The following is a 24,540-nucleotide window of genomic DNA, read 5'->3' as shown; positions in this document are numbered from 1 at the left end:
AACAAGGAAGTAGTCTCTGGATATTTGATGACAAATATATTCTTTCTTTGAGTTAAGAATCCTGTTTTACTGAAATAAAATTACATTCATTTTTAAAACAAGTAGCATAGGCTTCATATGTTTTGTTTAAACTATCAAGATTATTCCAGAAGCTGATTGCTTCTCCCTGAGGAAAAAAAAATCAGGTAAAGTTAAGAGTATGATGCAATAAAAAGTCTTTGGTATGTTCAACTCATGATTTGTTACAGTTCCAAATATAAATAACTAAATTCTTAGTGTGGCTGGTTATCTTTATTTGCCTCCCACCATTTAAGGCTCAGGGAACTTCACTGAGTAGAGAGGGGAAAGCATGCAAGTGGCAGAGATGGGGAGGAGAGCTATAAAATGCTGACTTTTCACTGTGATGTGGGTATTGCACATACAAGCTCCCAATATCTATGGATAACTGAACAAGACCTGCACAAGATAAAGCCAGTCAAAATCCCTACATGAGGCAGGAGTTCCTCATCCCTCACTTGTATTGGAGGGGCATTAGAAGAAGGAGGGAGGATATGACTGCTGATAGATTGCTCATGAGCCCCTAAGAATGGCTCAAACCACGTCTCGTGTACATATGAACAGCTCTAATTAGACTAGGGCATTATTAATAACTCAAATTAAAAAAAAGAGAACATGAAGCAAGAAGGGGGGTGGAGTATGAGGACCAAGAGGAGACAGAAGACCCAAGTGGGTAGGTATAATTGAAGACACCTATATAAATGTTTGGAACTTTCAAAGAGTAGAGAACACAATGATTCTTAAAAAAAAAAAAGAAAGAAAAAAGGTTGAGAGAATAGCTACAAATCATTAAATGTAGGACAGACACAAACGAGGTAATTTAGGGTATAGTTTGATTATATGGAGTTTAACAAATTATGATTATATGTTATGCAATGAACACCATGAATCAATGTACAGAGAATGAGCACACAAAAAGATAAGTATATGAATTTCATGTGATTCAGCTCTCCATTGTCAATTCATTACATTGAATAAACACAGAGTTTTGTCTACCTTAGATGTGCAGCAGCCCTACTGAAGGAGAATGGTCAGAAAATCATAGTGACTCTTGTAATGTTTGCTCACAAGCCAATAGCCTGCTTCTAGGTTGCTTAGCAACCTGATGTCATCACCTGCTGCAAGCACACAAGATAAAGGCAGCCCACCAATTCTCTCTTTTTCTCTCTGACTTTCTCTATTTCTTCCTTTCTCCTCAGTTTCCCCTCCCCATGTTCATAGTAAACTTCTTTTATTATATTAAATATGTTGCCATGGATTACTTAATGATAACAACTCTTAGATAAAATTCATATTCAACAGCTGTAGTTTGGTCATCCTACTTCATATTATGAGTCCAACATGTACCTGATTTCCTAGGAAATCATTTTGTACATTCTTCTCTCAAATCTTTCACGGTTCCTTGTTCATCCTCACACATAAAATGTATCCCCTGTGTAACTTGATCAGAGATAAAGCATGCTAATATCAAATGAGCTCATGTCTCTACATGAGGAACTCAGTGTCCTGTTCCTCAGAACCAGAGCCATTTTCTTTTTCAGGTTATGAATTGGTTTTCATCCCAGTGGCCCTTTTAATCAGAAACTCAAAGATCAGTCACAGAGACTGTGGAGCTTTGAGGCACCTGTGCCAACACCTGTAGACAGCAGGGGTCACAGTTGTCACAGCTTAACAGCAGGACACAACTGTGCACAGAATAGCCAGCCTGTTTTGCCTTTGTGTTTAGATTTATAGGATAATGACTAAGGAAACCAGGTTTGGTTTGAGAATGCTCTCTGTGGCCATATTAAAAAGTTCAAAATCTCGCCTTTTCCCTTCTGCATATTTGCATAATTGGCTTCAACATCCTTTTCCAGACACAAGAATATTTTTTATTTGAAGACAGCTATGTTCTGAATGATGGTGTTCTTTTAATCATCATCAGACTAGAAAAGGAGTCTCATTAGGGCCTTTAACTTCTTCTAATCAATGTTCCTAAAAGCATTTTTTTTGAATAAATGAATTTCATATTTTACTGTGTGCTAGAAATTATTTCTACCTTCCACTTAGAAGAAATGATGTGATTTCCAGATTTTCCATTTTGCATTAAGTATATAATTGTTAATAAATTATTGTTGCAAATTCTCTACCAGTCATTTGGTTAGAGACATTATATATTACAAGTATTAAATATTTATTTGATATCTTCACATCATTTACTATAATACATTGGAAGAGTTTGTTCAGTTCAGTGCAGTGTTTGATGCAACAAATGTGTATTAGCTCAAAATATTTTAGGAGATCAAAATACCAGGCAAATATGTATAATATATGAAAAGATAGTATTAAAACATAGATGGAGTATGTGGACCTATCTGCATTGCCCACGTGGCACGCCTGGGTTGGCTACCCAGAGGCTATTTAAGCTGTGGGCTGGCTTTCCCCGGGGTCAGAGGATTGTTCAAGGTTCCTGAATAAACTGCATTGAAAAAAAAAAAAACATGGATGGATTAAGTGTAACTTAAACTGCTACTGAGACTAGAAACTGGCTACATCTTCAGAAGACTTACATTTGGTAGAACTTATACTCAAACATGGCCACTCTATCCCTAAAAAAATACCCTTCCCCTCAAACTGGAGACAACACTGTGTACAGGCTTTTGTTTTTTTGTTTTTTTTTCTTTTTCTAAAATAACCATTCTCGGAAAGGACAGTTTTTGAAAACAAATAACAGCGTAGCTAAAAAATGAATTTCTATGCAGCAATGAGAAGAGACTAGGGCAGGCCAAAATGTTGATGAACTTTCTAAGCATGATGTTGACTGAAAGACGACAGTCACAGAAGAGATCATGCCATGCATGTGTCTGTGTGAACATCAAGATCAACGTGCCCAATGAGTCAAGAAGTCAGTCATGGCTGTGTTTGCAGGAAAGTTTTTCGGGCCTTCTGGAATGTTCTCTGATCTAGTAAGGTACTGGTTGTGCGCTAGTCTGCATAGAAACTTTGTTTATGGAAACTGAAGAGCTGATACAGTTGTGAACTGGACCTTTTCAACACACGCACTGTGCTTTTGTATAAAGTTAAAACACCTAGAAGGCACTGAAGAGTTTGTTATTGGTCAAGGCGGTTGGAAGTGCTCAGTATTTAGCAAGTAGTTCTCATTGACTCACTCTGTGACCTACAGGGTGCATGGCCACAATTCTGTTTTTGCCAGGTCTCTCACTATTGTTCAGACTACGTATGTAACTTATACTCATAGAGCACTTGGGAATAAATTATGGTTGATACATCAGTTTACAAGTTTTTTATAATTAACTGGAGTTAATGGTAAACAGCCAAGTCCTATGTGTAGGCAAGCTGTCTATTACTGTCAAGGCAGTAACTGGAAGCAGCTTTCATAAGTGTGGCATGGGCGAAGACAGGGGAATGATAATGTTGACTTTTTCTATGTCAATGTTCAAGGGTTTCTTTTATTTGGATTCAGTCTCCGAGCACACCATAGAAACAACATTTGTTCTGGATTCTGAACATTCCTTGCTTCCTATTCTCAGGCTACCCATCTTCTTTCTGCATCCCCTCCCCCCACTGCTATTGGAAGGCCATGCAGATGTGCAGATTCAAGTCATCTGTAGATGCACCTTTACCGTATTTGCCTGAAGTAGCACCAGGTGTGTGATGTTTGGAGAGTTGTTTAGCTTTTTTTGCTTTTTGGTCCTAAACCTATCGATAATCTTCTCAGGCAGATAATGAGTAGTATCCTTTGGCTTCTGGAGTGTCTGAGGCTTCCCCAGTCCCATTTCTCAGGGACACTTTAAGTCAGAAATCTTTGATATTTTTGAGGTGTAGTTCGTCACATTTTTATTCCCTTGTAACAGATTCATACAACTGAAAAAATTAAAATGTCTTCTCCTGTTCAGCTTTATTGATATGAACCACCTAATCTAGATGAGAATAATATATCTTTTGTAGAAATATTCATAAGAAAAGGAATTCAGTTATTTATAAAGTTTATTTACTTCATGCCCAGCTTTGAAATAAAGGAGTCAAAGCAATGTACCCATCATGGCAACAGCAACACAATGAATGATTTTAATGGGAGAAGCTCAAGAGCTCCTACTTGTTTGAATAAGCACTTGAGGATTTGAATTACCTCTGATCATCCAACCCTTTCTCCGCAGTTTTTAAATGTGAATTCACTCTCAGGGTTAAGACTAATAAAATCACAGCAAAACATGGGATCGACCTCACACCTCTGCCCTGAGGTGTTGCTATTTTATAAATATTTGTCAGAAGTGAGTCTTCACTGCAGTCCACCAGCAGAGGCACATTCATGCTATGGAGCAGTCCCAGCAGGAGACATAACCTTGCTTTGTAGAACTGACAGTACATAGACACAGCCGGATTCAGTGGGAGATGACAGAGTTACATTCGTGCCTACTGACCTTGCCTGGTTTTTACAAGACAAAACTGGAGTGCTCTATGAAGACCTGTTGGAGACAAAGTCAGAAATGCAGCGGATGCGGGCTGCCCATGGTAAAGAGCAGGCACAATAAGCAAGGAGATAAAATATTTGATTTTTACAGTATTTTCCTTTTGAGTATGAGATGCTTAACGTTCTCATAGAAGTGTATGATGATATATAACATGATCTTATAAAATGATCTTAAGCATTTGGGTGCTGAAATATAAAGCCATACTTAAAGGGTGTGTAAAATATTATTAGACTGATTTCCTGTTGGCTTGGTTATACAGGTTGGTGGCCATGATCAAAGATAATACTGATGTTTGAGGTCATTGTACCATGAACAAATTTTCAAGGTTTTATTTGGAGAGTATTTTATGCTTCGAAGAATGCTGGATTGATAACTCTAGATGTCTAAAAAACTTAATGAAGTTTCATTCACTCATTCACTCACTCATTCAATCACTCAGTGTTATTCTAAGTGACATGACGCATGACACTGTAGGCAACATAGATGACTAAGAAATTATGTATGTGCTTTAGACGTTAATGAGTTTTTAAGTGATGTAAAGTAAGTTTAGAAATAGAAATAAAGTCTAAGTGAGATTTACATCAGAACTGGCACCTTGGCATCCTACACTGGAAGACAGTCCTTGCTATCAGGGAAAGAAAGAGATGTTGAACAGCGTCTTGAAAGGTAGGTAATGACAGTGAGGATTTCAGTCAGAGCTAGCAATGCTAAAGACATCCTGAGAGCAAGCGCCAAGTGTACATGGCCACAGTATTGACATGATGTGACCCCTAGGGGAAATCTGAGGGTAGTGAAGCTCAGTGCAGGATGAAGTGAGGCAGGAATTACAGTTGTCTAGTTTACCTATCATTCCTCCTTCCAACCAGAAGATCTAAGAGAAGAAAACATTTTTAGTAAAGACCATACAATCAAGTTTGCCAGGTGTTGAACATCCCAGGCCACTTGGTCTGAAGGTCTTCTCCATGATTAATGTGAAAGGGGCTGCTGAGTTGAGATGCAGAACAAGAATCCTGGGCAGAGACAGTTCTCAGTTCCCATTATTGGTGTGAAGAAGGTAAGCATTTCCTAGTTTTATGAGTAGGTGGTGACCTCACCTTGGGTCAGGAGGGATAGCTTTTTAACACTGTTGGCCTATAGAAGGGAAAGAATTCAGAGCAACCATGGATGAGTGTACCCTGCTCTTTGAGTTTCTGTCATGCAGTCCATTTCCCTAAATGGTTACCTGCTCAGAAATGGACACCTGTCTCCACTAATCAATAATAGTTATTTCCTGGGATTGGAATTAGATGGATCGTAATGAAATTTTTGGGTAAGGGCTAATGCTGGCAACAAAGCTAGCTGTAATAAGGAGTGGAAAAGAGGGGCAGAGATGGCCCATTGGCTGCAAATTGCTTGACTTACAAGCACAACGACTTGAATTCAACTCCTAGAACTTTTGTGAAACAAAAGCTGGATTTATGGTCCAGGCTTAGAATCCACAGGTTGATCCCTGGTGAGTGCTGGTCATGCAATGTAGTCTATCCAGTGGGCTCCAGGCCAATATGGAGGTAGAGAAAAAGGGCCCAAAGAATGAACTGCAAAGTTATCCTCTGGCCTCTATAAGAACATGTATACACATATATTAGTGTGTATATATATGAGAGGCGGGGGAGTTATTAAAGCAAAAGAAGAGAAGAGAGAAAAAGTGAGAAGAAAGATGGATGAAATGAAAATTTCTGGACTCAGTTTTGTCATGTGATGTTTTGCTGCAAGCTGGGCACATGTTGTTTTGCCCAGGTTGGCTTATGAGAAGGCACATGATGGTTTGCTCTCTCATACGTGAGGCGTGACTTTGGCCAGCTGAGAACATCCTTGGGTGGACCTTGAGGAGAGGACATATATAGAGGCCCATGCATAGATTGACATCACTGCACTGATCTTTATGCTTTGACACTTGACTTTGCAGAGATAAAGGTTCCAGAGAGGTTCTCTGAGTCTTGAGACTTTTGCTGATTTTGTGTGGTTGCTTGGTGATGACTGAGTCTTGTAATCCCCAAATGACCCACTGACTCTAATCATCAGGAAGTAGATAAAAGAGGACTACAGCCCTTTTCCCTACTAATCTCCTACCTAAGGTTTCAGGGGGTTGTAAGGGAGGTAAAGGTGCTTAAGAACCCTAAATAAAATAGGTTTGGTTAAAAATCTAAGCCTACAGATGGAGATAAAGCCTCAATGGTACCTACCATCAACTCTTCTTTTTCTTGTTCAGTGATGGCTCACGTTGTCATGTGACGTCAGTATGCTCATGGGTCTCTCATGTGTGCAGATGAAGCAGCAGGTGCAGAGCATTGTTGTGATTACTGGTAATTCCAAATCATGAATAACCCTCCATCACATTTCTCTACTCTGCTTTTACTTTTGAACACAGAAAAAAACTTCCCCCAAAATTCCTAAAGCCAACACATATCTTTTTGGGGGTGGGGTGGGGAGAGAATGGTTACCTTTTCCTTCTCACTCAGCTCTGCTGGGTCAGGATTTCTTCCTCTAGTGACTGCAGGTCAATAGACGCAATCTGAGGCACCCTTGACTATGTCATGCAGCAGACAGAGACTAACAATACCACTGGAGTTGAGCATAGCATCAGAAAGGTCTCAAAAGCTTGCCTCCCTTCTCTAGCTGCCAATTCATCTTTGGTTGAATGATCAACTTGGAAACCTGGGTAGAGCAGTTATCCTTAGTAGTTTTCTTTGTTCCATTCTGTCAGCCCATTATCATTAGAAGGGGCAATAGATCCTGAAAAGTGTGCTGACATGAGCAATCTCTGCCAGTAGGAAAAGATAGTTGCCTACACCATGCTGGGGCAGGTGCCAGGGAAACAATTTACCCTCTGACAGGAACTTCTGTAGGGCAATGAACCCTCCCAAATCTCTCTAATTATGGAGAATTTATGTACGTGGCTAGTGTAAGAGTAAATGTGGAAGAGGATGTCTATTTCTCTTTAGCAGCCCATGTCTTTTTATACACATTACTATATTGTCACATACACATGTTATTTGTGAACATTGTATTTATAGATCATAAGCATGGATTTAGGCTTTCATTTTCATGCAAATCACTTGGTTGAAGCATATTGTTCAGTAAAAATTATCTGGACTTCTATCTTTTTAACGGCAAGCTTAAACACATTCTAGGAAGTGTATAAACAAAAGGACAAATGGGGAAAGAAGTTGATTTGGCAAGGATGTTAAACAGTTCGTTGACCAGATTCTTATTATTGGTGCAAAACTTTAGGAAGACCAGGAAATGGCTTAATTCAGCCATTCATATGCAAGGAAGAAAGAGCTTCTAAGGGAGAGTCATGGTGAGTTGCTGGGAGGATGCCTGGCCAAAACCCAACAAGATTAGCAGCTGTGCCCCTCTTCACATAAGGCAGGGTGTGGGTTAATGCTCACCAGCCACCTTTTTTTTTTTCCTGAAGGAAAGAATCACCTTCAAGGCTCATTATCCTCATTACACCATCATCAATACCTACAGATCAAGAGCTTCCTACAAGCAACTTTCATCAGAAATATTAAAAGGTACTCCTGTAGAGTCCTCGAACCTAGTGGGTGTCCTCCAGAGGTGCAGATGATTTGTGTGAATGCTTCACTGTGTGTTTCTACCAGAACTGACCTCTCTCTGCTTCAGCCCATTCCCTGAGGTCAGACCTTTCATGTGTATCCAACCTGCAGCTCACTGGCTGCACGCGCCCCAGGACAGTGGAAACTTACTGAGAACATTACGAGTGTTTTGTGATTTTTTTTTTTTAATAGCTCAATAGTGTGGTCGAGTGTGAACTTTGCAAATGACATTGCTTTTGTTGCAATGTCAAAAGTTTGGACATGCCTACTTGATTGTATGCACAGCTTTTCTTTTTCTTTTGAATTCAAAGCCTTATTCTTTCTGACTAGCTGCTTTCCACCCCCTGCCTGGAGGTGGAAGCAGTAGGAAGGAGGGACTAGGCTTCAAAAACTGATTTCAATATTTACCCCAGTTCTCTAGGCTGCTCTTTATTCCTTTGTGTTTCGTACTGTCTCTGAAAAGCAAGAGTGAAACTACATTGAGCAATTGCTTAAGAAGTAGATAAAATGTAGATCATCTACATTTAAAAAATATTTATTTACTTATTTTTATAAATTACAGTGTATTCACTTTGTATTTTAGCTGCAGCACCCTTCCTCATCCATTCCCATGCCTCTCCCCAAGTCCATTGATAGGGGAGGTCCTTCTCCCATTTCCTCTGACACTAGCCTATCAGGTCTCATCAGGACTGGCTGCAATGTCTTCCTCTGTGGCCTGGTAAGGCTGTTCCTCTCTCAGGGGGAGGTGATCAAAGAGCTAGCCACTGAGTTCATGTCAGAGACAGTCCCTGTTGCCATTACTAGGGAACCCACTTGGAGACTGAACTGCCATGGGCTGCATCTGTGTAGGGGTTCTAGGTTATCTCCATGTATGGTTCTTGGTTGGAGTATTAGTCTTAGAAAAGACTCCTGGGCCCAGATTTTTTTGGTTCTGTTGTTCCCCTTGTGGTGCTCCTGTCCCCTCCAGGTCTTTCTATCTCCCCTTTCTTTCATAAGATTCCCTGTACTCTGCCCAGTTTTTCTATGAGTCTCAGCCTCTGCTTTGATACCCTGCTGGGTAGAGTCTTTCAGAGGTCCTCTATGGTAGGCCCCTGTCCTGTTCCCTGTTTTCCTTCTCTTCCGATGTCTGTCCCTTTTGCCCTTCTGAGTGAGGACTGATCATCTTACCCAGGGTCCTCCTTCTTGCTTAGCTTCTTTAAATGTACAGATTTTAGTATATTTATCCTATATTATATGTCTAGTATCCACTTATAAGTGAGTATATACTGTGTGTATCTTTGGCTTCTGGGACACCTCACTCAGGATGATCTTTTCTAGTTCCAACAAACATTTGCCTGCAAATTTCATGATTTCCTTGTTTTTAATTGCTGAGTAGTTTTCCACTGTATACATATACCACAATTTCGGTATCCGTTCCTCCTTTGAGGGACATCTGGGTTGTTTCCAAATTCTGGCTGTTATGAATAAAGCTGCTACGAATATAGTTAAGCAAATGTCCTTGTTGTATACTTGAGCATGTTTTGGATATATATACCTAGGAGTGATATAGCTGGATCTTGAGGAAGCACTATTCCTAACTGTCTGAGAAAGTGCCACACTGATTTCCAAAGTAGTTGAACAAGGTTACATTTCCACCAGCAATGGAGGAGGATTCCCCTTTCTACACATCCTCTCCAGCATTTGTTGTCACGTGAGTTTTTGATCTTAGTCATCTGATAGGTGTAAGGTGAAATCTCAAGGTCATTTTTATTTGCATCTCCCTGATGACTAAGGACGTTGAACATTTCTTTAAGTGTTTCTCTGCCTTTCAATATTCCTCTATTGAGAATTCTCTGTTTAGCTCTGTACCTCATTTTTTAATTGGATTACTTGGTTTGTTGGTTTTTAACTTTTTAAATTCTTTATATATTCTGGATATCAGTCCTCTGTCAGATATAGGTTGGTGAAAACCCTTTCCCAATTTGTAGGCTGTTGTTTTGTTCTGACGACAGTGTACTTTGCTTTACAGAAGCTTTTCAACTTCATGAGGTCCCATTTATTGATTGTTGCTCTTAGAGCCTGTGCTGTTGGTGGTCTGTTCAGGAAGTTGTTTCCTGTGCCAATGGGTTCAAGGCTCTTCCCCACTTTTTCTTGTAACAGTTTTAGTGTGTCTGGTTTTATATTGAGATCTTTGATCCACTTGGACTTTAGTTTTGTGCAGGGTGATAAATATGGATCTATTTGCATTCCCTACATGTAGACATCCAGTTAGTCCAGCACCATTTGATGAAGATGTTATCTTTTTTTCCCATTGGATGGTTTTGGTATCTTTCTCAAAAAGCAAGTATATGTGTGGGTTTATTTCTGGGTCTTGTATTAAATTCCATTGATCCACCATTTTGTTTCTATGCCAGCGCCATGCATAAAAACAGAATAATTTTTATTACTATTGCTCTGAAGTACAGCTTGTGATCAGGGATGGAGATACCTTCCAGGTGATCTGTGGTTGTGCAGGATTGTTTTAGTAATTATGGTTTTTTTGTTTTTCAGTATGAAATTGAAAATTGCTCTTTCAAGTTCTGTAAAGAATTGTGTTGGTATTTTGATGGGAATTACGTTGAATCTGTAGATTGATTTTGGCAGGATGGCCATTTTCATTATGTTAATCCTACCAATCCATGAGCATGGGAGATCTTTCTATCTTCTGGTATCTTCTTCAAGACTTGAAGTTTTTTTCAAACAGGTCTTTCACTTGCTTGGTTAGAGTCACACCAAGGTACTTTATGTTATTAGTGGCTATTGTAAAGAGTGTTGTTTCTCTAATTTCTTAGCCTTTTTTGTCTTTCATATACAGAAGGACTACTGATTTTTTTTGAGTTAATTTTGTATCCAGCCACTTGGCTGAGGGTGAATGAGTTCTTTGGTTGAATTTTTGGGGCCACTCATGTATACTATCATATCATCTGCAAATAGTGATACTTTGACTTCTTCCTAGTTGTATCCCCTTGATCTCCTTTATTTGTCTTATTGCTTTAGCTAGGTCTTCAAATACTATGTTGAAGAGATATGGAGAGAGTGGGCAGCCTTGCCTTGTCCCTGATTTCAGTGGGATTGATTTAAGTTTTTATCCATTTGGTTTGATGTTGGCTATAGGCTTGCTGTATATTGTCTTTACTATGTTTAGGTATGTACCCGTATCCCTGATCACTTTAAGACTTTAAACATGAATGGGTGTTGGGTTTTGTAAAATGCTTTTTTTGGCATCTAAAGAGATGATCATGTGTTTTTTTTTTTTTTGTTCAGTTTGTTTACGTGGTGGATTACTTTGATGGAACAGGGCCAGACAAAAGGGGAGGAGGTCCTCCCCAATCCGTGGACTTGGAATGGGGCAGGGAGAAGCTGAGGGAGGGAGGGTGGGATTGGGAGGGAATGAGGGAGCGGGATACAGCTGAGATATAGAGTTAATAAAATGTAACTAATAATAATAAACAATAATAATAAAGAAAACATTGATGGATTTTCATGTATTGAACCATCCCTACATTCCTGGGATGAAGCTTTCTTGGTCATGGTGGAGGATATCTTTTATGTGTTCTTGGATTGAGTTTGCAAGTATTTTACTGAGTATTTTTGCATCAATGTTCACAAGAGAGATAGGTTTGAAGTTTCTTTTTTTTTGTTTGGCCTTTGTGAGGTTTAGATATCAAGGTGACTGTGGCTTCATAGAATGAGTTTGGTAATATTCTTTTTGTTTCTATTTTGTGGAAAAATTTGAAGACAATTGGAATTAGCTCTTCACTGATGGTCTGATAGAACTCTGAGCTGAAACCATCTGGCTCTGGGCTTTTTTTGGAAGGGAGACTTTTGATGCTTTTATTCCTTGGGGGATATAGGAAAATTTAATCTATTTACCTGATCTTGATTTAATTTTGGTAAATGGAATCTATCAAGAAAATTGTCCATTTCTTTTAGATTTTCAAATCTTGTGGCATATAGACTTTTGTAGTACAAACTAATGATTGTTTGGTTTTCCTGTCATTACAGACCCCTTTTCATTTCTGAGTTTGCTGATTTGGATAGTTTCTCTCTGCCTTTTAGTCAGTTTGGCTAAGGGTTTGTCTATCTTGTTGATTTTCTCCAAGAACCAGCTCTTGGTCTCATTGATTCTTTGTACTGTTTTCTTTGTTTCTAATTCATTGATTTGATTATTTCCAATCATCTACTCCTCTTGGGTGTGTCTGCTTCTTTCCTTTTCTAGGGTTTTTAGGTGTGCCATTAAGTTGCTTGAATGAGATGTTTCAAATTTCTTCTAGAAGGCACTTAGTGCTATGAACTTTCCTCTTAGCCATATTTTCATTGTGTCCCTTTAGTTTGGGTAAGTTGTGCCTTCATTTTCATTGAATTCTCGGAAGTCTCTAATTTCTTTTTTTATTTCTTCCCTGAACAAGCTGTCATTGAGTAGACAGTTGTTTAGTTTCCACTTGTATGTAGGATTTATGTTATTTCTCTTGTTGTTGAAATACTTTTAGGCCCTGGTAGTCTGATAGGATACAAGGGATTATTTTGATCTTCTTGTATATGTTGAGGCTTGCTTTGTGCCCGACTATAAGGTAAGGTTTTGAGAAGCTTCCATGAGGTGCTGAAAAGAAAGGTATACTCTTTTGATTTTGGGTGAAAAGGTCTGTAGACATCTATTAGTTCCATTTGATATAGGACCTCTGTAAGTGTTATTATTCCCCTATTTAGCTTCTGTCTAGATGATCTGTCCCTTGGTGAGAGTAGAGTGTTGAAGTCTCCCACAATTAAGATGTTGGGATTATGTGTGATTTAAGCTTTAATTATGTTTCAATTACAAATGCTGAAGCTCTCGTATTTGGGGCATTGATGTTCAGGATTGTGATGTCCTCCTAGTTGATTTTTCTTTTAATGAGACTGAAGAGCCCCTCCTCATCTTTTGTGATTAATTTTGGTTAAAAATCAATTTTATTAGATATTAGGATGGCTACCCCAGCTTGTTTTCTGGGTATGTTTGCTTGAAAAACATTTTTTCAAGCCCTTTACTCTGAGGTAGTGTTTATGTTTGTTGCAGAGGTGTGTTTCTTGGATGCAGCAGAACTTTGGATCCTGTCTCTGCAACCATTCTGCTAATCTGTGTCTTTTTATTAGAGAGTTGAGTGCATTGATGTTGATAAATAATAGTGGCCAATGAATGTTGTCTCCTTTTATAATGGAGTTGGGTATGTTATTGTGTTGCAATGTGTGTTTTCTTTTAATTTTCTCTTGTGAAGTTATGCATATCCTGTGTTTTGTTGGGTGTAGTTGATTTCTTTGGATTTGAGTTTTCCTTCTAATACCTTCTATAGGGCTGGGTTTCTGTGTAGATATTTTTTAAGTTTAGTTTTGTCATGGAATATTTTTTTTCTCTATTTATGTTGACTGAAAGCTTTGCTGGGTATAGTAGTCTGGGTTGGCATCTGTGGACTCTTAGAGTCTTCATGACGCCTGCCCAGGCCCTTTTGGCTTTCATAGTTTCTATTGAGAAGTCTGGTGTGATTCTGATAGGTCTACCTTTATATGTTAGTTGGCCTTTTCACATTGCTGCTTTTAATATTTTTTTCTTTGTTCTATAGATTTAGAGTTTTGACATTATGTGATGTGAGGAGTTTCTTTTCTGGTCTAGTCTATTTGGCATTCTGTAGGCCTCTTGTATGTTAGTGGATATCTCTTTAAGTTGGGAAAATTTTCGTCTATGATTTTGTTATAAATATTTTCTGGACCTTGGGGCATGGAATCTTCTTTTTCGTCTATTCCTATTATTCTTAGATTTCATCTTTTCATGTTTTGTGTTTGGAACTTTTCCAATTTTCTTTGAAAGATGTATCAATTTTTGCAAGTGTCTCTTCAGCGCCTGAGATTCTCTCTTCCATCTCTGTATTCTGTTGGTGATTCTTACTTTTGTGTTTCCTAATGTTTTCTCTAAGTTTTCCAGCGCTAGGGTTTTCTTTGTTTGTGTTTTCTTTATTGATTCTAATTCTGTTTTCATGTCTTGTACCATTTCCTTCATCTGTCTGAATGTGGATTCCTGTCTTCCATGATGGCCTCTATTTTTTTTCTTTGTTCCCTTTCTATATGCCACTATTTGTGTCTCTATTTGTTTGGCTGTATTTGCCTGTATTTCTTTAAGAACTTTGTTCATTTCCACTTTATGTGCCTCTAATAACTGCATAAGCATAGCTTTAAAATAAATTTCCTGTGTCTCCAATGAATTAAAATTTCCATTGATTTTTGAGGTTGCTGGTGAAACCATAATGTCCTGATTTTTGTTGGATGTGTTCTTATGTAAACCTCTAGCCATCTGCTTATCTGTAACCTTCGCTGTTTGTTCCTGGAGTATGTACTTCAGATTGGGTCTGTCTGTCTCTAGAGTCTGAAGTAGTCTTCAGGAAGATGAGAGAGTCCACTCGTTTGAGAGTGGATGCTGTAGCTAAGGGAAGAAGGTTGCCGGTGCATATGTGCAAGCATGGGCTTGTACGTGGAAGTGTGTCTTGAGGGAGAGGGCGCTAGAGTGCATAGATGCCTGGAATGGTGGAGCTTAAGTGTGGGAGGCAGTGGTGATGCTGCTGCTGTTTGGGGTATAATGTGCATAAGCAGATGCCCTGAATACCTCAGTGGCCTACAGGTCTGTCGTACTGTCCTCCTGGTATTCAGATCTGTCTGGGCTCCAAGAACTGTTTGCCTGGACTCCATTGGTAAACCAACAGAACAGGGGCTTCAATGTTGAGAACGCTGTTCCAAGAATCCCTATGTTGCCCACAGTGGAGATATGGGTGGGAGGGATCTAATGTCTGGCTGCTAGCATAGAGGGATCCTGGATTGGGGGCTGTTTAGGCACTCACTTAAAGGCACACTCACAGGCCTAATCGGAAAGCACAGGGAATCCCCCTGTTCTCTACTCTTAGATTTGGGCCTGCAGGGGCAAATGAGAGTGTAGGAAATCCATCAGCTCAGTGGTGTCCACTGTTTGGCTGCTGGGCAGGGAGGCCTGTACTTGGGGTAGCTACCTCTGCAGCCTCATTCACAGAGCATGGAGTCTCCTGCTTCTGCTAGCCACTGCCCTGCTGCGGCGGCAGCTCTGGGAGGCCCACCTGTGCTATTTCAATCGCAGAGCATGGAGGCTCCTGCTTGGGGCAACCACTGCTGCCTCCATTGAGCAGGGAGGCCCGTGCTTGGGGCAACAGGAAGTATAGGGGGGTTGAATATTCGCCACTCTCAGTCCCAAAAGGTGTCCATGGGTGGCCTGGATTCAAACTATCCAGCTCACCGATTGTCACCTCTCACCCAGGAAGCCTCAATGTGGATGTTCTGGCTTAAGCTGCCCCTCCCCTCACCAATTTCAGAATTTCAGATCCTGTGCTCCTCAGATATGGTGCATGCTGGTCATTGCCATCTTGGACCACCTCTGATCATCTACATTTTATGGATAGTAAGTCCCTTAAATATCTGGACATATGAAAACAGTAGTTGAAGTTTGCTCATATGAGAAAGTTGTTCCTTGACTCTCAGGGTGTCTATCGAATTTTATAATTAAGAGCACATGGCTTGGTTGTACACTTGTTAATAAGCAAATACCCTTGAAACTATGTGCAAAATTCCTCCTCCTGGTTCACATCCATTTAAATAATTATTCTAGGTTTTCTGGAGCACCCAGGATTAATGTCACAGAATAAACTTGCTAATATGAAATTTAAAAAATCCTCTAAAAGCATTTGAAAGCACCCCACTTATAACATAGTTATAAGTAGTTATAAGTACAAAATGAAATGAAAGACTGCTTTACGTGAACATTGTAGCCCATAACATCTTCACTGAATACTGAAAAGCCGCAATAAGAAAACAATGATAATAAAAACAAAACCCTAAGACTGTATGTCTTGTGGCATAAAAGAGAATGTGAGTTTGTCAGAATAATGAAATTCTTAGAAGATAAATTTGGGTCAATTTAAAGTCACTTAGTCCTCCCAAAGCTTTGCTTGGAATCTAATCTAACTCTGCCTAGACCTGCTGTAGATTCAGGGCTGTGACTCTTGATCAAGTGATTTAAAGGCAGATGGGTGGCTTAGATGGGCTTCAGGATTTATTATCCAAAGAGAGGTCTGCAACTAATGGGAAAGAGATGGGCATTGCATTCATCTATCACCTTCTTTCACCTGGGGAATTAGAATCATAAATGTGTGTGTCATAGTGTCTCAGAAAGAACATGATGTCCCCAGCTTGGAGATTGTGTGGGACAGTGGCCTGGACTCAGGTCTCACTAATCACTACACATCAGTGATTTTAAGTAGGTCTTTGAGCTTTAGTGTTTGTCATTTCTCTAACAGTCTAGTTACCGATATAGGTTGAACTGGGCCTCCCCTTCCCCCTCAATTTGTTCTTATGTTAAAGTAATCTCACCACCTCAGACTGAACGTCTTAGGGTCTTTAAGGACATAATCATGTCAAAGTAAGGTAATTAAGGAAGATTCTTAAGTTGTGAGAGAGACTCACCTTCAGAGAGCAAGTTATCTAGCTGGTGAGCCATCATAGCTCTTGTCACAAATCAACGAAGCCAACACTCAGTCTAGACATCACGTATGGACCATGAGTCAATGCACTTCTGTCAGTTACACTACCTGCTTTCATGGTTCTCTAGTGGCAACTCTGGGAGGGCAGCCGGACTTGAAGATATTACCTGTTTTGTTTTAAACCTTAGTTGTCTCCATGATAAGGTAGGGAGTATTTGAGGTCTTAGGTTCCCAACTAGCTTTGAGCACGTTGATTGCCATTCCTGCTTCAGCGTTTGTTTTCCTTGGTGAAATGAATGTTATGATCCTCAGGCTTGGTGCTGGGACCAAGTGTAAGATGTGTAAAGCTTGTGGCAGTCCATCTGGTACTTGCTCATGCTCAGTATTAGCAGCTGTCCATTTGCAGAGGAGCCTGACTGGTGTATATAGAGCACACAGCAGCACCTGGTGTGGGGTCCATGCCTGATACTTGATGACTGTTAATTTCACCATGCTAATCGCCTTAGGTAGTATAGATATTAAAGACTAAAGGTGTCTCATTTAAAATAAATTTTTAAAAAGTCAATATTTATAAAAATTGAGAATGGCACAAGCTAGCTCACAGTTTTTGTCAATGGCATACTGCCTAGAAGTGTAAACAAAAATACTTCACACAGTGTTTCATTGTCTTTGAGCTCATTCATGCTCGTGTTTTTTTGTTTGTTTTTTTATGTATATCTTTAAACACACGTACCATGTTTTTGCATTAGGACTTTCCAGAAGTACTGTTGCACTTTTAAAATGTCTTCAATATTATAACCCAGATAAGGTGTTGGTTTTCTTTGCTCTATTATTTTTACTTTTTCATCTTTTTTTTTTTTTAAATTTCGCCTTCCCGAAAGTAATATGAAAATTGAATATATCATCGCCTACTCTTACAGGATGTCTGGTGAAATTAAAATATCAAGACTTTCATGATTCATTAAAATGATAGTCTCTTTAATCAAGGCAAAATAATTCTTAGTGGCATGAGCTATCAAAAGAGAACTGACATTTAAGCCATTTCAAAAGCAACAGAAGAATATTGCATTTGGGCCTTAAAAAAAAGTTCTTTCAAAAATTCTCAGGTTTTCCTGCTCAGAGGTAGCCCATAGACTCAGTCTCCAAATGGGTTCCCTAGTAAGGGGAGCAGGGGCTGTCTCTGGCATGAACTCAGTGGCTGGCTCTCTGATCACCTCCACCTGAGGGGGTGCAGCATCACCAGACCACGGAGGAAGGTGATTCAGCCAGTTCTGATGAGACCTGATAGATTAGGGTCAGATAGAAGGGGAGGAGGACCTCCCCTAACAGTGGACTAGAGGAGGGGCATAGGAGGAGTAGAGGGAGGGAAGGAGGGATTAGGAGGAGGATTCTCAGTTTTGTTAGTTAAGGAATCACGGGTCTGGAGAGATTGCTTAGTGTTAAAGTACTTGGATGCTCTTACAGAGGACCTGAGTTTTATTCCCAGCAACAGTAATAGGCTGCCCACACAGGCCCTCTACTCTAGTTCCAGGGAACCTGACACCCTCTTTCAGCCTTCATGGGTTCACATCTGTACACTCAGGCACACACATATACGTAAAAGAAAGGAATCAGACCCCTCTTCTAATGAAAATGATAATCTAAGACTTCATAGTTCAACTTCCAGGAAGTAGGCTGTGGTAAAGTCTAGTCCAATCTTGTCTGGTCTAGTCTAGTGGTATAGTATAGTGGGTACTCAAGAGGACCATAGGTGTCACTCTCAAACACAGCGGAGAAGAGTGACTGTCCCTCTTTCTATTTCCTGTGCATGTGCATGCTGATCGCAGACTAGAGACCTGCCTCTGCAGTAAAAAAGAGGCAATTACTTTGTGGTTTATTTGACTGTATAGTGCTCTGATTATTTTACTCAAGGTACTGTCACTATGCAGGGTTACAGACTTAATAGCCAGGCGTCACCTAGCATCAGTACAGGTTGAGGAGTTGTGTTTCTAGGCATAAAACACCAAGGAGAAGGAACCCTACCTGATTATGAGCGAGATACAGCTGGAGTTGTGGCTGTGAACACGGGGACCGAACCAGAGCTAAGCTGCATCTTGGAGGGGAGAGTACTGAAACAATGCCTTCCTCTACCCCTGTTCCTATTTTCTGATGTCCTTCCAAGCCTCCTAGTGGACAAAACTAGAAGCCAGACAAAAAGGGAGCCCAGTGACACTGTCCAGGGAGGTCATCCTCCTGAGGCACAAAAGCAAAACAGATACAGACAGCCTGACCCCGGATCCCGAGAGGCCGTCCAACAGCAAGTTTATGCACAGGCTTTTATTAGTCCAAACTCAAAGGGATGTATATGAGACTGGGTGACACATTGTGTCAAGAAGCCATCATCATTACTTGAGCACCGAAAGAAGGCACAGAATGCATTCTTTTATTCTGGGTTATCAACTTGATCCACAGATTTAGTCTTAGTATTGTCTGTTCAGATGTGTTTCCTCATGGGCTATTGAACACGGTGCAATGTTTGTTGTAGCTTGGTGCTGTACTGGCCCCACATTCACATACTCTGTGTAAAGTCACTCAGAGAAGACGCAGAAGGCCGCCGGTATCAGCTCTACCACCATCCTTGCATGAAGTCGGAAGAAACGGATGATGAAAAAATGATGCCTTGCTGAGGAGAGAGGAGGGGCATGCTGCTGAGTGACAGTTTGAGCATCAATACCGCATTAGCACTGTTTTCTTAGTCATCATATCAGACGGAGTATTCTAGTCTTGGTGTGGAACTGCTGGGAACACTTAAATCTAACCATCCATATGGTGAGTGTTTAAGAGTGGGACTCCAGAGTCCCATTGTGACTAATCAACTTGCAGCTCATCTAGCTAGTGGTGCAGGCTTGGGCAGGACTCATCAGTTCACAGCTTCTGATTCATTAGACAATAGGTTTGATACTCTTGCCTTCATGATGTTCAATAACTACACAAATGTAAAAAATACTTAATATAATTTTTTGGTGTGTAAACTAATTTTTTTTTTTTAGTTTGTATTGCGATGACTAAGTTCCATAGCCTGGATGGCTTATAAGCAATAGGCATTTACTTCTTGTAATTCTGGAGGCTAATAGTGTGATATCAGGGTGCCAGCATTATAGTATCGTGGTTAAGTTTCTTTTGAGGGTAGCAGAATGCTGACTTCCTGCTTTCTTACTTTGTGAGTATAGGACATGATTATCTTCCTGTCCACTTCTTTTTTTTTTTTTGTCTTCTATTTATTTATTACTCTTTTTTTTTTTTTCAATGCAGTTTATTCAGGAACCTTGAACAATCCTCGGACCCTGGGGAAAGCCAGCCCACAGCTTAAATAGCCTCTGGGTAGCCAACCCAGGCGGGCCACGTGGGCAATGCAGATAGGTCCACATACATGGAAGCAAGCCAGATCCTCAGCCTTAGCCAAATGTGGAAATGTTCGTGACAGAGAGCACTCACCATTGGGAAGGTGGAAGGCAGAAACCAGCTCCATCTTTAAGGCATAGCATTCCGCAGCTCTCTACAGTTCCCCCTTTTTGTTTTAGACGCATCAGGCAAGAGTAGAGGTCTGATCTCTGATATTAGAAATAAATTGGGACTTTGTACAGATGTTCATTTAGGTGTCATCCACCCAAAGAGCATCAGACCCGTCCGATACCTTTTTCTCAGAGGCGGGACCTGGGGCATCAACCCGCATGCAATCAGACATGCTCTTCTCTGGGTCGAAAGCTGCTGACCCTGAGTGCAGTGCTTAGCCTTGCATCCTGAGCGTATCATTTTAGCTTTTTATGGTATTCAACCATGCTTGGCGAGAATGTCCTGCTTCAATGGCTGTAAAGGCCTGAATGATCATGGCTGCATCACACTGTTGTGAGACTCTAATCTTGCATATATACCACAGGCAAACCAAGGAGACCAACACCAGAAGGCCTGCTAATGCTCCCATGCCCGCCCATTCCTTCAGATGATTCATGGCTGCAGCAATCCATGATGATAATCCTGTGGCTAGTCCTGCGTCCACTCTGGTAGAATTTACCGTGACAATGGCCACTCTCAGCTGCTCCATCGTAGTATCAAATTCTCCAGTCCAATTATCTAAAATATAGCTTGACAATTGTTTAGACAGATTTGCAGCACAGGAAAAATTCTCATGTTATATGCTAGTGACTCAAAGTCCAGCATATTTTCATTGACAGCCAAGTTAAGCGATTTGCCATAGGGTATCAATTTGCTCCTGCACGAGGTCAATCCTCTGATTGAACACCATCAAGCTTCCTTTTAGTTGAGCATTAATTCCTTTATGTACAACTAAGGCATGAGCTACATTGGCTAAATGATTGTTCAGGGTCTGAGCAGTCTGCCCAGTATGACTCATGGCTAATGCCCCAGTGGTAGCTCCAACAGCCGCCAATGAGATGGTAGTAACAATGGTGGCTGTAGTTCCAAGATCCCTTTTCTGTCTGAAGAGAGTCAGGGCGTGAGGGGCATCAACGGGCACAGGCACGCAGTGAGGCATGCGAGTAACCAGGGCATACCTAAATTTACTAGCATTCCAGCATTGGGCAAAAAAGCAAGTATCATTACCACAATTACTTGGCTCTATCTGGCTAATAATGAATAAAAATGGGGAATATAGACAAACAGGTGTGGGCTTATAGGAAATATTATGAGAAGCCTTAACCCCCTCGTTGGAACATCCTGCGTCAGTTCTAGAACTAGCAGTGGTGGGTCCGAGGTCTGAGTAGGTTCAGGAGACCATTGCCCCCAGGGGCGAGACGTGCTCCATGTCAATTGACTAACTCCATGTTTTCCTCCACTTTTGAAAGTCATTTAAGGTTCTTAAATTATTTTTTCCCTTTTTTTAAAAATTTTTCATCAATTACACTTTATTCATTCTGCATCCCCCCATAAGCCCCTCCCTCCTCCCCTCCCAATTCCACCCTCCCTCCTCCCTCTGCTTGCATGCCACTCCCCAAGTCCACTAATAGGGGAGGTTCTCCTCTCCTTTCTGATCTTAGTCTGTCAGTTCACATCAAAAGTGGCTGCATTGTCCTCTACTATGGCCTGGTAAGGCTGCTGCCCCCCAGAGGGAGGTGATCAAAGAGCAGGCCAATCAGATTATGTCAGAGGCAGTCCCTCTTCACATTACTATGTAACCCAATTGGACTCTGAACTGCCCTGGGCTACATCTGTGCAGGGGTTCTGGGTTATCTCCATGAATAGTCCTTGGTTGGAGTATGAGTCTCTGGGAAGTTCCCTGTGTTCAAATTTTCTTGTTCTGTTGCTCTCCTTGTGGAGACCCTGTCCTCTCCAGCTCTTACTATTTCCCAGTTCTTACCTAAAATTCCACTCACTCTGCCCAACAGTTGCCCATCAGGCTCAGCATCTGCTTTGATAGTCTGAAGGGCAGAGGCTTTCAGAGGCCCTCTGTGGTAGGTTCCTAGGTTGTTTCCTGTTTTCTTCTTCTTCTGATGTCCATCCTCTTTGCCTTTCCGGATGGGGATTGGACATTTTAGTTAGGGTCCTCTCTCTTGCTTAGTTTCTTTAGATGCACAGGTTTTAGTGGGTTTGTCCTATATTGTATGTCTATATGAGTGAGTATATACCATGTGTGTCTTTTTGCTTCTGGGACAACTCACTCAGGACGATCCTTTCCAGATCCCACCATTTACCTGCAAATTTCATGATTTCCTTATTTTTCAGTGCTGAGTAATATTCCATTGTGTAGATGTACCACAATTTCTGCATCCATTCTTCAGTTGAGGGGCATCTGGGTTGTTTCCAGCTTCTGGCTATTACAAATAAAGCTGCTACAAACATGGTTGAGCAAATGTCCTTTTTGTGTACTTGAGCCTCTTTTGGATATATGCCCAGGAGTGGTATGGCTGGATCTTGAGGAAGCGCTATTCCTAGTTGTCTGAGAAAGCACCAGATTGATTTCCAGAGTGGTTCTACAAGTTTACATTCCCACCAGCAGTGGAGAAGGGTTCCCCTTTCTCCACAACCTCTCCAGCATGTGTTGTCTCTTGAGTTTTTGATCTTGGCCATTCTGATGGGTGTAAGGTGAAATCTCAGGGTTGTTTTGATTTGCATTTCCCTAATGGCTAGTGAGGTTGAGCATTTCTTTAAGTACTTCTCTGCCATTCGGTATTCCTCTACAGAGAATTCTCTGTTTAGTTCTGTTCCCCATTTTTTAAGTGGATTACTTTGTTTGCTGCTTTTCAGCTTCTTTAGTTCTTTATATATACTGGATATGAGTCCTCTGTCAGATAAAGGGTTGGTGAAGATTCTTTCCCAATCTGTAGGTGGTCGCTTTGTTTTGATGACGGTGTCCTTTGCTTTGCAGAAGCTTTTCAGTTTCATGAGGTCCCATTTATTGATTGTTGCTCTTAGAGCCTGTGCTGTTGGTGTCCTGTTCAGGAAGTTTTCCCCTGTACCAATGAGTTCTAGGGTTTTCCCCACTTTTTTTTCAAGCCGATTTAATGTGTCTGGTTTTATGTTGAGGTCTTTGATCCACTTGGACTTCAGTTTTGTGCAGGGTGATAAGTATGGGTCTATTTTCATTTTTCTACATGTAGATATCCAGTTGGACCAGCACCATTTGTTGAAGATGCTATCTTTTTTCCATTGTATGGTTTTGGCGTCTTTGTCAAATATCAGGTGTCCATAAGTGTGTGGGTTTATTTCTGGGTCCTCTGTTCGGTTCCCTTGATCTACCATTCTGTTTCTATGCCAGTACCATGCAGTTTTTAAAACTGTTGCTCTATAGTACAACTTAAGATCAGGGATGCAGATACCTCCGGAAGATCTTTTATTGTAGAGGATTGTTTTAGCAATTCTGGGTTTCTTGTTATTCCATATGAAGTTGAGAATTTTCCTTTCCAGGTCTGTAAAGAATTGTGTTGGTAATTTGATGGGCATTGCATTGAATATGTAGATTGCTTTTGGTAAGATGGCCATTTTTACTCTGTTAATCTTGCCAAGCCATGAGCATGGGAGATCTTTCCATCTTCTCATATCTTCTTCTAATTCTTTCTTCAGAGTTTTGAAATTTTTTTCATACAAGGCTTTGACTTCCTTGGTTAGGGTTACTCCGAGGTACCTTATGTCATTTGTGGCTATTGTGAAGGGTGTTGTTTCCCTAATTTCTTTCTCAGCCCTTTTGTCTTTTGTATACAGGAGGGCTACTGATTTTTTTGAGTTAATTTTGTATCCGGCCACTTTGCTGAAGGTGTTTATCAGCTGTAGGAGTTCCCTGGTAGAGTTTTTGGGGTCATTCACGTATACTATCATATCATCTGCAAATAGTGATAATTTGACTTCTTCCTTTCCAATTTGTATCCCCTTGATCTCCTTCAAATGTCTTATTGCTCTAGCAAGGACTTCCAGCACTATGTTGAAGAGATATGGAGAGAGTGGGCAGTCTTGTCTTGTCCCTGATTTCAGTGTGATTGCTTTAAGTTTCTCTCCATTCAGTTTGATGTTGGCTATAGGCTTGCTGTATATCGCCTTTACTATATTTAGATATGTGCCTTGTATCCCTGATCTCTCCAATACTTTAAACATGAATGGATGTTGGATTTTGTCAAAGGCTTTTTCAGCATCTAGGGAGATTATCATGTGGTTTTTTTCTTTCAGTTTGTTAATATGGTGGATCACATTGATGGATTTCCGTATATTGAACCACCCCTGCATACCTGGGATGAAGCCTACTTGGTCGTAGTGGATAATATCTTTGATGTGTTCTTGGATTCGGTTTGCAAGTATTTTATTAAGTATTTTTGCATCAATGTTCATAAGGGAGATTGGCAGGAAATTCTCTTTCTTTGTTGAGTCTTTGTGAGGTTTAGGTACCAA

The sequence above is a fragment of the Meriones unguiculatus genome, chromosome 16 (assembly GCF_030254825.1).
Source record: "Meriones unguiculatus strain TT.TT164.6M chromosome 16, Bangor_MerUng_6.1, whole genome shotgun sequence".
In the NCBI taxonomy this organism is placed as follows: domain Eukaryota; kingdom Metazoa; phylum Chordata; class Mammalia; order Rodentia; family Muridae; genus Meriones; species Meriones unguiculatus.
The sequence above is the reverse complement of the archived record's forward strand: the minus strand, read 5'-3'. Positions refer to the sequence as shown.